This window comes from Eschrichtius robustus, chromosome X (assembly GCF_028021215.1).
Source record: "Eschrichtius robustus isolate mEscRob2 chromosome X, mEscRob2.pri, whole genome shotgun sequence".
NCBI classification, from domain to species: domain Eukaryota; kingdom Metazoa; phylum Chordata; class Mammalia; order Artiodactyla; family Eschrichtiidae; genus Eschrichtius; species Eschrichtius robustus.
In genome coordinates this window covers 50,419,088-50,432,932 of record NC_090845.1, presented here as the reverse complement: position 1 = coordinate 50,432,932, position 13,845 = coordinate 50,419,088, and positions in this window count along the sequence as shown.

Sequence of the window (13,845 nt, the reverse complement as noted above, 5' to 3'; positions counted from 1 at the left end):
CAAAGAGTCAAGCTCACCTCATCCCCTTTAACTGAATTTTAGCTAAACCTAGTCTAATCCGAGTCTTTCTCATTACATTAAAGAAAGTGAAATTACTTACCACATAGGGCCACTAGAAAAGACTAAGGTCAATACCAGTAAAGTGAATAATTCTTTTAATTAAAACAACATATAGAACGAGTTTCTGAATACTGGGAACACTCAGTCTAATAGCCATAAGTATAACTAAGAGACAAATGTCTGCGGGAAGACCAGACCCTGATCCCATAGGACAAAGTTTATTTGAAAGAGAGAATAATCTCTGCCAACTTCCTTCAACCCCCCTGCCACCTCCCACCCCAGCCTGGAACTAAAAGTAAAAAGGAAATGGCAGAAGCCACTGACTGATTTTTCCCTATGTAAGACACGTTTGGGAAGATACAGTTAAGAGCTCAGTAGAATTGTTTTGGTATCTGGGGTTGAATTTGATTTATCTTTAAAATTTAACAAGAGAAACCTTTTGGGCCAAGTATTAGAGGGCAGTTGAATTTCTTTCCCTTCACTTCCTTCAAAATTTAGACCCCTTTAACCTCTAGCTCCCTCCCTCCCTTCCCCTTCTTTCTGCCTTCTCTCCCCTTCTCTCCCTCAGCCCTTCCTTCCCTCTCTCTTCCTCCCTCCCTCCCTCCATTCTCCCTCCTTCCCCCTCTCTCCCTCCCTTCCTCTCTCCCTCCCTCCTGCTGCCTCTCTCTTCCTCTCTCACTCTCAACATTTTAATAACAACTATCCTCTGATGGCTAGCCTTTCACAGGATACTACTACATTTAGACACTTTACTATTCCCCCTACCCCTCTCCATCTCATTCCCCCAGATCTTCTTGGACTCTCCCTTCAAAAATCTCTAGAAATCCCTGAAAAAAGTTTTAGGAAGAGGTTTTCCACATCCTCAGAAGAGGGAGTTTCTTTTTTTCAAGAGCTAGAGATCACTAGCCTAGAGAAAAAGAGGGGGAGGCATAGAGGTCCCTCATGTGATTTGGATATAGCCTCAGTCCAAATCCTAAAAAAAACTGTAAAAAATAAAATTTATGAACTTATTACCTTGATAATGAAGTTATTTTAGACTTTGGCTGAAAATGTGCCACCTAGAAGGGAGATGTGCCCCTTGAGATGGAAGTGGGCAATACCAAGTTCTTGGGCACCTGCTGCTGACTGCCACCCCGTCAGCTGTTGGATGAGACTGAGGGAGCCAGGCTCTCCTCACTGCTTCTGACCCTGGCACATGACAACAGGGTTTGTTGGGTCATAATGCCTGAAACCGTAGCAACCTCAGCAAAGGGGGGGGGGGTGGGCAGGCTGGCAAACTCAGTAGCCCTTCTCATCAAAAGCACATCAGGCTGTCTGCTGTACATTTTTTCTGTTCTGTCTAGAAGGGTACACATATTTCGTTTACATTTTGTCCAGCTCACAACTCCTTAAGACCTCCCTTCTCATTACTCTTCAGGCTAGACTTCCAGAACAATCTAGTCATATTAGTTACCAGTGGAGGTCTGTATTTTTCATATACAGAATGACCACCAGCCTCTGTGAATAAAACAGTATTAATTTTCACATCTTAGCTTATTTCTCTTTGGGTTTCCCTCTAGATATTTAGAGTTATGTGGCAAGAGATCTTTGGATTTATGTAGAAACAGAGAAATGTTAAAGTCCTTTCTGGGTATCCTGAAGAAAAATATGAAAGTAGAAAGTTTGAGGCTGCCTTAGCAGCTTCTGTAGTTTCACCTCATCATCAAGACACCCCCTTGGCTAGTCAAAAAGAAGTCAGAAGATGCCCCTACCTTTGTAGTATCAGAGTAGGCTATTTCGTAGGAACTTGGAATGATTTTTTCTTGTAAATTTGGATGCTGTGATGACCCAGTCTGACTCAAGATGTTGCTGCTTTCCTCAACCCTCCAAACTATCCTAAAGACTTGACTGCCAGTTGGTGCCAGAACTTCTACTTCATGACATCATTCTTTCTATAGAGAACAGTGACAGCACAAAGACAGGGGTTCTATCCTTAGGATTCTGGATGTCTAAGTGGTCCAGCAAGCTTTGACCTTTATCATGAGACATAATTAGACCCCCCAAAAGCCAATCCACTTAGGTCAGGGTCAGCCTTTCGCAGACTCCTCAAGCCATGAAAAGACCTGAGCCCCACTTATTCTTTTACATTATGGTCAGTGCTAGATGGCTGGTTACAGTATTCCTTAAAGCATTATCCATTACACTTTGAGATGCCTTCAGTTTAGCCCCAGTTTGGAAACATTAGCCCATAACCAAATGCTCTCATTGTGCCCAAGTCTCATCTTGTTTTCTCCTTGTCCTTTCTTCACCTGCCTTCATGTTAACCTCGTGTGAATAACTGTGTCTGAATTAAAAATCAGTTGAGATGACCACCTAAATCATAGAGTTTCATATCCTTGGTTCTACTTCCATTTCGTCTTTTATCTGTTACCCTAAAATTACATGTCTTAACCCTCCTGTACAATTTTGACCTTGTCAATTCATGGCATCGAGACAAACAGAGCTGGACCTTTGTTAAAGGTGGCAAGACCTATTTTATTCAGGCTACTGAAGTAAGGGAGAGACTTCAGATGAACAGAGCTGAACTCCACTGAAACAAAAGGCTTTGTAAATGCTGGGGAGTGCTAAAGGAAAAGTGCTGAGGGAAGTTTTTGGGGTGGGAGGTTGATCAATGTGATCAGGGCATCTGTGTTTGCTAACTGGTACTTAACAAAGTTAGGTTCCTGCCCTTTCATAGAGACTGAGAGATAGGGGCCCTATCTTTCTTGATGATTACATTTCAAAGGGATGACTCCCAGGTCTCTGAGAAAGCTTTTCCTGGGTTGTAGAAGAAACATCTCAAAAGGACAGAGAAAGGATTTACAATCACAAGTTTTCTAAAGTAAATGTTCTGAGAAAAGGGAGGTCAGGGGGCTATAGTCAGGTTTTGGCTGGAATAAACAGTAAATTCTTTTGGCACTTTTGAACTTTCTCAGGCAGGCATTTTAAAGAGGCTGGGGTCATCATTCCTAGGGACATGGCTTTGAGGTGACAGAAACTATGCTGGTGTTTGTTCAAGTCTCTTAATGCAGGGAGTGGATGGAATTGTGCTGAAAGTTGTAGTTCTTATAAGGCCAAGGTTGAGGTCTAGTTGAGAAGGCAGCTCAGAGGAGCCTGACTATATCAAATCATCATGTTGCACACCTTAAATATATACAATTTTTATTTAAAAATAAGTTTGGGTCAAGGAGGGAGGCTTTGTCAATGGTGATGAGTTAGAATATATAATACAGGACCAGCTTTTCCTATACAACCCATTTGTCAAGGGGAACTTTTGATGATTAAAGAAAAAGTTGGAGCTCCTGTGTCTGGCTCATGTCTGTGGAATAAGAAGCAAAGAAAGAAAATGTTTATTTATTCTTCAGTCACAAGAATGTATACCCCTAAGATAAAAACAAATAGACAACAGCCACCAAAAAACCAAAAAACCTCTGTCTCTCAGCCCAGAAGGGAACAACTGTGATCCTGGCCTGGAAAATGTCTTACCATATCCCCTAACTGACAAAGGGGGAACTATTATGGATGATTAGAGGCCTGTCCCTTGGCACCCCAATCCTGTCATCTTGGAGGCTAACCAGGAGCAAACAAGAGCAGCATTTGAATTGGATGGCAAACCAATAATGAAACGTAAGGAGGTTTAGTCATAGGTTACAGTGTATCCACTGCCTCTTCTTTCTCGCTGCTGAAGCTCTCAGACTGGCCTGTACTGACTAGAGATGGGGATAGATGGGGGAGAAGGGATATCCAAAGAGTTAAAAGAAGGAATATGGGGGCTTCCCTGGTGGCGCAGTGGTCAAAAATCCACCTGCCAATGCCGGGGACATGGGTTCGAGCCCTGGTCTGGGAAGATCCCACATGCCGCGGAGCCACCGGGCCCGTGCGCCACAACTACTGAGCCTGCGCTCTAGAGCCTGTGAGCCACAACTACTGAGCCCACGTGCCACGACTACTGAAGCCCGCGCGCCTGGAGCCCGTGCTCCGCAACAAGATAAGCCACCGTAATGAGAAGCCCGTGCACCACAATGAAGAGTAGCCCCTGCTTGCTGCAACCAGAGAAAGCCCGTGTGCCGCAACGAAGACCCAACGCAGCCAAAAACAAACAAACAAACAGATAAACAAATACACAAAAAGAAGGAATATGCTGTGTTAGTGTGCGAGTATGTGTGAAGTAGTATGCACTTAGGTTAACCTTTAAGAGCCAAACACAGAGATGTTAAACACAGAAGCTTTGGTTATCAATTTTTCCCCTAATCATCATCCATTTCCTAACCTTGTTTATTCTACCCAAACATCTCTTCCACACAAACCTGTGAATAATTATACCAGTCAACACTTTAAATATGCTTTCAGTTTGCATTTGGTTTGGAAGAGCTATTAAGATAATAAAAATGGGACCTGTATCTGTAATGTAATTATTATGAATAATGGCAAAATGAAATTTAAATGAGTTGAATGATCAGCCTGCATGAAATCACTTTCTGCCTGTTAGTCCCACTAAGGATCTTCCAGACTCAGATTTAGCCTACCTAATTTAGTTTATGTGATGACACAGTGACCATTTGGAAAATGGGCCGTGATGCTAATGATTGTCAGACATGATTTATTGTGGACCGATGCAAATGGGAACTCCACTTCTTTTTCTCCTGAATTGTTTTCCAGCCATGAGAATACACAATGTCATTTAGAGTAGCTTCGTGCAACCACACTAAAGTGAAAAATTAGATAGCTATTCTGAACATCTGGGCAATGGTGCTGCATAATTACTTCTGTCGAGTATTTATGTTATGTCTGTACTGTGCATATCTGTCTGTCCTTTCCTAAGTGATTGAAGCAGTGGAGGGAGAAAATAAAAGACTCTTTAAAAGCTATAAACATTCTCATTTTTTAAATTTCAGAGGGCAGCTGTTAAAGGAAAGCAGACTCAGATATTTTGGGATTTCCTTTTAGGTAGGGACTAAATTAGGCAGCTTAAGATCTGTTCTATTGCCTTGTAGAAAATGACTTACAGCTATTTTTGAGGGATGGGCTTGGCTTGGCAGTGGCCATTTCTAGTCAGGCCCCTCCCTCTTATAATTGTGAAATCTCCCTCCTGTGATTTCCTAGAACATTTGTTTATCATCTGTATAAGTCATCTAATATCGGCTAGATCTGGCCTCCTAGAGTTAATTAACTTTCCCTATCCCTGGATCACCTACATTGAAAGGCTGGAGGGCAGGTTTTCTGTCTCTTTCATTGTATCTGCCACACTACTGGGCACACAGCTGGGCTCAAGAAACAAATGATGGCTTTGGAATTTCAGGCAGGAAACAAGTCAGAAGCCACATAATCATGGAATCTGTAATAATGACAAAAAACTTGGTCAGCTATTTGAGGGGGCAGCCTTCTTCTTCGAGCAATAATTCTTACACTTCAGCGTGCATCAGAATCACCTGAAGGGCTTGTTAAAACAGTTGGGGAGCTCCCAGGATCAAGAGGGTAACGTACCTGAAAGGGGCATGAAAGTTCTGCGTACACCTATCCCCACCCCATACTTTGCCCTGTGCATCCCTTCTTTTTGGTTGTTCCGGAGTTACAAACCAGTAAATGTTCAGTAAAGTGTTAAAAAAAACAAAAACTAAAAACAGATAGTTGGGCCCCAACCCACAGTTTCTAATTCTGCAGGTCTGGAATGGGGCCTGAAAATTTGTTTGGTACTGTGTTTTGTATGCAATTATCTCATTTAATTCTCACACAATCTTCTGAAATGGGTGCTATTTCGATTCCGATTTTATGAATGGGTAGCTGGAGCAGAGAGGCCATTTGGTTGGTGGTCTGGCACTGGCCACTACCATCATCTTGGAGGTGGGTGTCTGTGTGTGTGAGCAGAGATTAGTAGGCCTTTTCTTTCTTCTCGGATCCGAAGATGCAGAAGAGAAATTCCCTGAGAAGAAGAGTATCGAGGGTACCTACTCTGATCTTTTGGCCCCATCTGGTGGCTTCAGGTCTGACTGAACCAAGTGCTGCTCCGTTATCTCCCCCTGCTGGTGAGAATGGTGGGGTCCAACCAGCGGCCTCGGAGATCGCTTTTCCTGAGGCGTTTTTTTTCTGAAGGCGGTTATACTGAGGAGATTATTCTGAGGCGGTCAGTACCTCCCCCACCCAACCCCCAGCCCCTCTTCCGTGTGTGCTTGTTTTCTTTGTTTTGTTTTTTTTTCCGTTTCTGATCGGTGGGGAGCTCCTATCCAATGTATAGCATTTATTCCAATCCCTCTGTGGCTTGTTAAAGGTACAACATATTTTTCTAGGTATTAAAAGAGCCTTTTGCCTTATATATATATAAACATATAAATATATAACTATATCCCGTGTCAGAGCCGGAGATGTTGCTGAGGGAACTCGGCTGTTAATCGGATTTTTTTTTTTTTTCCTGTCAAACCCACAAACTTGTCTCGAACATCTGACAAAAAGATACTTAAATACTTAAATATTTAAATACTTAAATTATTAACTGGTGACAGAGTTTTTACCCTTCCCTCCAGATTGTATCATTATCAGCGAGTGAATGTTTTAAACAAAGACCGTGGAGGAGAGGAAGGGGATCTGGGAGCACGAAGCCCCTCAGGTTCCCTCACAGCCCTTGTAGCGGGTCCCCACCTCCCCCAACAAGCACACTTAAGGATCATTAAAATAGGATGAAGACTACCCTAAAATAGGATAAAGACTGCCCTAGTCTTCAGCTTTGCGGTGTAGCGTGGCCCCGTGGGGCTATCAGGGTTAGACCTTCTGTGCCTGTCGCTTTCAAATCAAGATGGCAATGGGGGTAATGAGTTCCTGTGGCCACTAGGAGGTCGCAGCTGCTTGGAAAACGTGTTTGCACACAGTACAAAGATCACCACCACCCCCCCACCCCCCACCCCCCACCACCCCCCACCCCCCACCCCCCGGTACACAAGCCCACTTTGCCAAGGCCTTCCTCAAATTCAAAGGGAAATTGGTGAGTCCTTCCTGCTAGAATCACTCCCCATCCTAAAAACTGCATGTTTGTGTATATTATATTTATTGATATATTTCCTTAATGGCCCTATCATAAAGATGTGTATAGGTTCAAGGAAAGCAGTGACTGTCCAACTCTGTAGAGAACCTAACAGGGCCTCATGTACTTAGCCACTCAGTAATCAGTAATCACTTTTGGTGATGTCGGAGTGATTATGACAATAGTGACGGTGTTACAATAATCACTCAGCATGTGTCCTCTGAAGTCCTTCTCAGTTTTATTTATTTTTTTTATTATTTATGGCTGTGTTGGGTCTTCGCCTCTGTGCGAGGGCTCTCTCCAGCCGCGGCAAGCGGGGGCCACTCTTCATCGCGGTGCGCGGGCCTCTCACTATCGCGGCCTCTCCCGCTGCGGAGCACAGGCTCCAGACGCGCAGGCTCAGTAGTTGTGGCTCACGGGCCCAGTTGCTCCGCGGCATGTGGGATCTTCCCAGACCAGGGCTCGAACCCGTGTCCCCTGCATTGGCAGGCAGACTCTCAACCACTGCGCCACCAGGGAAGCCCCCTTCTCAGTTTTATATTCACCTTGCTTTGGGGCTTATCACACTCTGCCTTGTGTTATAGTTATTTCATTAGGAGCTTTATCTTTCCAAATACAGAAATGCTTGAGGAGAATGACTGTTTTACTCATTTTCATTTACCCTGCAAGAAATAGTACTAGGTTGGTCTATATTAGTGAGTGCTTAAGGATATTTACATAACTGAAAAATCAGTGTGTACACCTGAAACTAATATAATGTTATATGTCAATTCTATCTCAGTAAAAAAAGAAAGACAATCATTGGTAATGGTTGTGCAAGAATTGCTATGCCCAGAACCATACAGAAGTGCCTGGCCACAGGCAAGAATACTGGATCATGTTGGTCCAAACTGCCTGGCTTATTTCAATACCTTCCTAACTGGTTCCACTGAGTTTTTCCCTTGCCACTCTTCAACAGAATATTTTTAGAAGAACAATATATTTTATTAGCTACTGTTATTTTTTATAACAGCTTTATTGAAATGTAATTCAAATACCATGTAATTCACCTAACGTGTACAATGCAATGATTTTTAGTATACTCACAGAGTTGTGCAACCATCATCATAATAAATTTTAGAACATTTTCATCACCAAAAAAAAAGAAACCTCATACCCTTTAGCTATCACACCTCAGCTCCCCCAACCGTATACCTCCTCAGCCTTAGGCAGCCACTATTCTACTTTCTGTCTCTATGGATTTGCCTATTTTGAACATTTAATATATGGAATCATACAATATGTGGTCTTTTGTAACTGATTTCCTTCACTTAGCATAACTTTTCCCAGTAAAGAGTTGTGACAACATGTGTGAAATGCTGTTTTGTGAAGGAAGCTCATTAGAGACTCAGTCATGCAGGCACCCTCTGCTATAGCACATACCCAAAGTCCAGAGTCCCAGGAGGAAAGCTGGTGTTCATCAGAAACCATGTTGTTTGCACAAACAGTTAAGTACAGTGAGCTATTCTTATCAGTTAGGGTGGTGGGAACCCTCCCCAAATTCAAGTTCCCAGATCCTAGCCAAGGCCAAACTTGCCAGCAGGATTTTCAATTGATAGCACTCTCAGGCCTGCTATGTTAACTCTTTTCTATACAGATTTTGATAGGGATTGCATTGATTCTGTAGATCAATTTGAGGAGAATTGCCATCTTAACACTATTAAGTATTTCAACCAATGAACATGGGATGTCTTTACATTTATTTAGGCCTCTAATTTCTCTCAGTGATGTTTTGTGGTTTTCAGTATGCAAATCTTTGTTTTTAACATCTTTATTAGAGTATAATTGCTTTACAATGTTGTGTTAGTTTCTGCTTTATAACAAAGTGAATCAGTTATACATATACATATGTTCCCATATCTCTTCCCTCTTGTGTCTCCCTCCCTCCCACTCTCCCTATCCCAACCCTCTAGATGGTCACAAAGCACCGAGCTGATCTCCCTGTGGTATGCGGTTGCTTCCCACTAGCTATCTATTTTACGTTTGGTAGTGTATATATGTCCATGCTACTCTCTCACTTCGTCCCAGCTTGCCCTTCCCCCTCCCCATATCCTCAGGTCCATTTTCTAGTAGGTCGGCGTCTTTATTCCCATCCTGCCCCTAGGTTCTTTATAACCTTTTTTTCCCCTTAGATTCCATATATATGTGTTAGCATACGGTATTTGTTTTTCTCTTTCTGACTTACTTCACTCTGTATGACAGACTCTAGGTCCATCCACCTCGCTACAAATAACTCAATTTCGTTTCTTTTTATGGCTGAGTAATATTCCATTGTATATATGTGCCATATCTTCTTTATCCATTCATCTGTCTATGGACACTTAGGTTGCTTCCATGTCCTGGCTATTGTAAATAGAGCTGCAAGGAACATTTTGGTACATGACTCTTTTTGAATTATGGTTTTCTCTGGGTATATGCCCAGTAGTGGGATTGCTGGGTCATATGGTAGTTCTATTTTTAGTTTTTGAAGGAACCTCCATACTGTTCTCCATAGTGGCTGTATCAATTTACATTCCCACCAACAGTGCAAGAGGGTTCCCTTTTCTCCACACCCTCTCCAGCATTTATTGTTTCTAGATTTTTTGATGATGGCTATTCTGTCCGGTGTGAGATGATACTTCATTGTAGTTTTGATTTGCATTTCTCTAATGATTAATGATGTTGAGCATTCTTTCATGTGTTTGTTGGCAATCTGTATATCTTCTTTGGAGAAATGTCTATTTAGGTCTTCTGCCCATTTTTGGATTGGGTTGGCTTTTTTTTGATATTGAGCTGCATGAGCTGCTTGTAAATTTTGGAGATTAATCCTTTGTCAGTTGCTTCATTTGCAAATATTTTCTCCCATTTTGAGGGTTGTCTTTTCATCTTGTTTATGGTTTCCTTTGCTGTGCAAAGCTTTTAAGTTTCATTAGGTCCCACTTGTTTATTTTTGTTTTTATTTCCATTTCTCTAGGGGGTGGGTCAAAAAGGATCTTGCTGTAATTTATGTCATAGCGTGTTCTGCCTATGTTTTCCTCTAAGAGTTTTATAGTGTCTGGCCTCACATTTAGGTCCTTAATCCATTTGGAGTTTATTTTTGTGTATGGTGTTAGGGAGTGTTCTAATTTCATTCTTTTACATGTAGCTGTCCAGTTTTCCCAGCACCACTTATTGAAGAGGCTGTCTTTTCTCCATTGTATATCCTTGCCTCCTTTATCAAAGATAAGGTGACCATACGTGCGTGGGTTTATCTCTGGGCTTTCTATCCTGTTCCATTGATCTATATTTCTGTTTTTGTGCCAGTATCATACTGTCTTGATTACTGTAGCTTTGTAGTAGAGTCTGAAGTCAGGGAGCCTGATTCCTCCAGCTCCATTTTTCTTTCTCAAGATAGCTTTGGCTATTCAGGGTCTTTTGTGTTTCCATACAAATTGTGTACCTTTTTGTTCTAGTTCTGTGAAAAATGCCATTGGTAGTTTGATAGGGATTGCATTGAATCTGTAGATTGCTTTTGGTAGTATAGTCATTTTCACAATGTTGATACTTCCAATCCAAGAACATCGTATATCTCTCCATCTGTTTGTATCATCTTTAATTTCTTTCATCAGTGTCTTATAGTTTTCTGCATACAGGTCTTTTGTCTCCTTAGGTAGGTTTATTCCTATGTATTTTATTCTTTTTGCTCCAATGGTAAATGGGAGTGTTTCCTTAATTTCTCTTTCAGATTTTTCATCATTAGTGTATAGGAATACAAGAGATTTCTGTACATTAATTTTGTATCCTGCTACTTTACCAAATTCATTGATTAGCTCTAGTAGTTTTTTGGTGGCATCTTTAGGATTCTCTCTGTATAGTATCATGTCATCTGCAAACAGTGACAGCTTTACTTCTTCTTTTCCAATTCGGATTTGCATGTATCTTTTTGAGTTACTGTTTTTTTTTTTTTTTTTAATAGATATATACCCAGGAGTGGACTTGCTGGGTCATATGTTAGTTCTATTTTTAGTTTTTCGAGAAACCTTTATATTGTTTTCCACAGTGGCTGCACCAATTTACATTCTCACTAACAGTGTACTAGTGTTCCCTTTTCTCAACATCCTCACAAACACTTGTTATGTGTTGTCTTTTGATGATAGCCATTCTGACAGGCGTGAGGTGGTATCTCATTGTAGTTTTGATTTATTATGCATTTCCCTAATGATTAGCAGTGTTGAGCATCTTTTCATGTACCTCTTGGCCATCTGCATTTCCCCTTTGGAAAAATGTCCATTCAGGTCTTCTGTCCCTTTTTTAATCAGAGTGTTTGTGTTTTTGATGTTGAGTTGTATATAGCTTTTTTAGTGCATGTTCTAGGTATTACATTATATATACACAACATGTCACAATCTACTGGAGTTGACATTATCAGTTTGAGGAAGTCTAGAAACTTTTCCTCCCTTTACTCTCCTACATCTATATTATTGTTTTAAACATTTCCTCTACATACATTGAGAACCATATCAGACAGTTATACATTTTGCTATAACTGTCAGACATAATTGAGAAAGCAGAGTCAGAAGGAGTCTATTGTACCTACCTGTATTTTTACTCTTTCCACTGTTCTTTCTCCCTGATGTTACAAGATTCCTTCTATTACTATTTTTCCTACTTTGTAAACTTTCTATTCTTTATTTTTTATTTTTTTTATTTAAAAAAATTTTTTTTTAAATTTATTTATTTATTTATGGCTGTGTTGGGTCTTCGTTTCTGTGCGAGGGCTTTCTCTAGTTGTGGCAAGCGGGGGCCACTCTTCATCGCGGTGCGCGGGCCTCTCACTATCACGGCCTCTCTTGTTGCGGAGCACAGGCTCAGTAATTGTGGCTCACGGGCCCAGTTGCTCCGCGGCATGTGGGATCTTCCCAGACCAGGGCTCGAACCCGTGTCCCCTGCATTGGCAGGCAGATTCTCAACCACTGCGCCACCAGGGAAGCCCTAAACTTTCTATTCTTTTAAGGGGGGCATCCGAGAATGACTTGATTTCCCCTTCACTCCTGAAGGATATTTTACTTGGATATAGAATTCTGAGCTGACAGCTCTCTTTTTTTTAGTACTGGGAAAATATTGTCACCTTCTTCTGGCCTGCATGGTTTCTGATAAGAAATCTATTGTCATTCAACAAAATTTTGCTCTGTTAGAAAGGTGTCATTTCTCTCTTGCTGCTTTCAAGGTTTTTGTTTTGTTTTTTCTTTAGTTTTCAGAAGTTTGATTATGATGTGTCTTTGTTTGAATTTCTTTGGGTTTACCTTGTTTGGGGTTCACTTAGCTTCTTGAATCTGTAGGTTTATGTCTCTCTCAAATTTGGAAAACTTGCCTAAGTATTTTTGTAGGAAAGATTACCAGGAGTAGAATCTCTGGGTAAAAGGGTTCAAACTTTAAAAATTCACTAGAGGGCTTCCCTGGTGGTGCAGTGGTTAGGAATCTGCCTGCCAATGCAGGGGACACGGGTTCGAGCCCTGGTCCGGGAAGATCCCACATGCCGCGGAGCAACTAAGCCCGTGTGCCACAACTACTGAGCCTGCGCTCTAGAGCCCGTGCGCCTAGAGCCCGTGCTCCACAGCAAGAGAAGCCACTGCAATGAGAAGCCTGCGCACTGCAATGAAGAGTAGCCCCCGCTCACCGCAACTAGAGAAAGCCCACATGCAGCAATGAAGACCCAATGCAGCCAAAAAAAGAAAAAAAAAATTCACTAGACATTTTCAAATAACCCTCCCAAAGTTAGTGGAAGTTTTTATTTCTGCTGGCAATGAATAAAAATGCCTGTTTACGCACCCCTTTACCAACAGAAATTATGATTAATCTATTAAACCTTTGCCAATGTCCTAAACAAAACAATGCATTGTTGTTTTAATCTACATTTATTTTTAGTGAAATTGAGGATATTTTTATGTTTATTGACCATTTGTATTTCTTCTCTAATTGTTCATTTTGTTGTCAAATTTTTTGATGGGTGGTTCATCTTTTTCTTGCTGATCATGCAATTCTCTTTGTACATTTTGGAAATTATTCCTTTGTCATTCGTGTTGACAATGTTTTTGGCCAGTTTGTTGTTAAGTTTTTTAACCCTGTTTTTGTTTTTGTTTACTTGTTTTGCCAAACAAAAATTAAAAAATTTTAGCTACTAATATTTATTGAGCCTGTTGCTATCTCTAGATTTTTGTCCTGTTTAGAAAGGTTTTTCTTTCTGCAAGATTGTAAAAATTTTTAAAATATTTTGTCTAGTATTTCCATGGTTTCATTTTTCACAATTAAATCTTGGATCCATGTGAAATATATTTTCATGTAAAAGTGAGGTAGATAAGAGCAGATCTTTCCTATCAGGTTTTAATACAGGAATGCAGTGGGGGAGGGGAAAGGAGAGTTCATGAAAGAGTTGTATGCCTGGGTGGAGGGAAATATTGGAAAATGGTAGAGTCAAAGGGCTGTCTCCTCTTTTCTTAGTGTTCCCTCTGAGTGCTACTCAAAGGAAAGGTTAAGTCCACTGGAGGTTTGAAAGTTGTGAGAAAATTTTTTTTTAATTTTTGGAAAATTATAATGTTTACTCAGTAACTTTTTTGTTTTTGTGAAGAAGTGGAAAGAAACAGGAAAAATAAAATTGCTTGTTTTGTGATTTTTGTGTTGCTGTTGTTTTGGTGGATGGACCTTTTCCTCTTTTGACTAAAGAAGACTTGTTGTGACTTGTGTTAATACTATATTTCCTT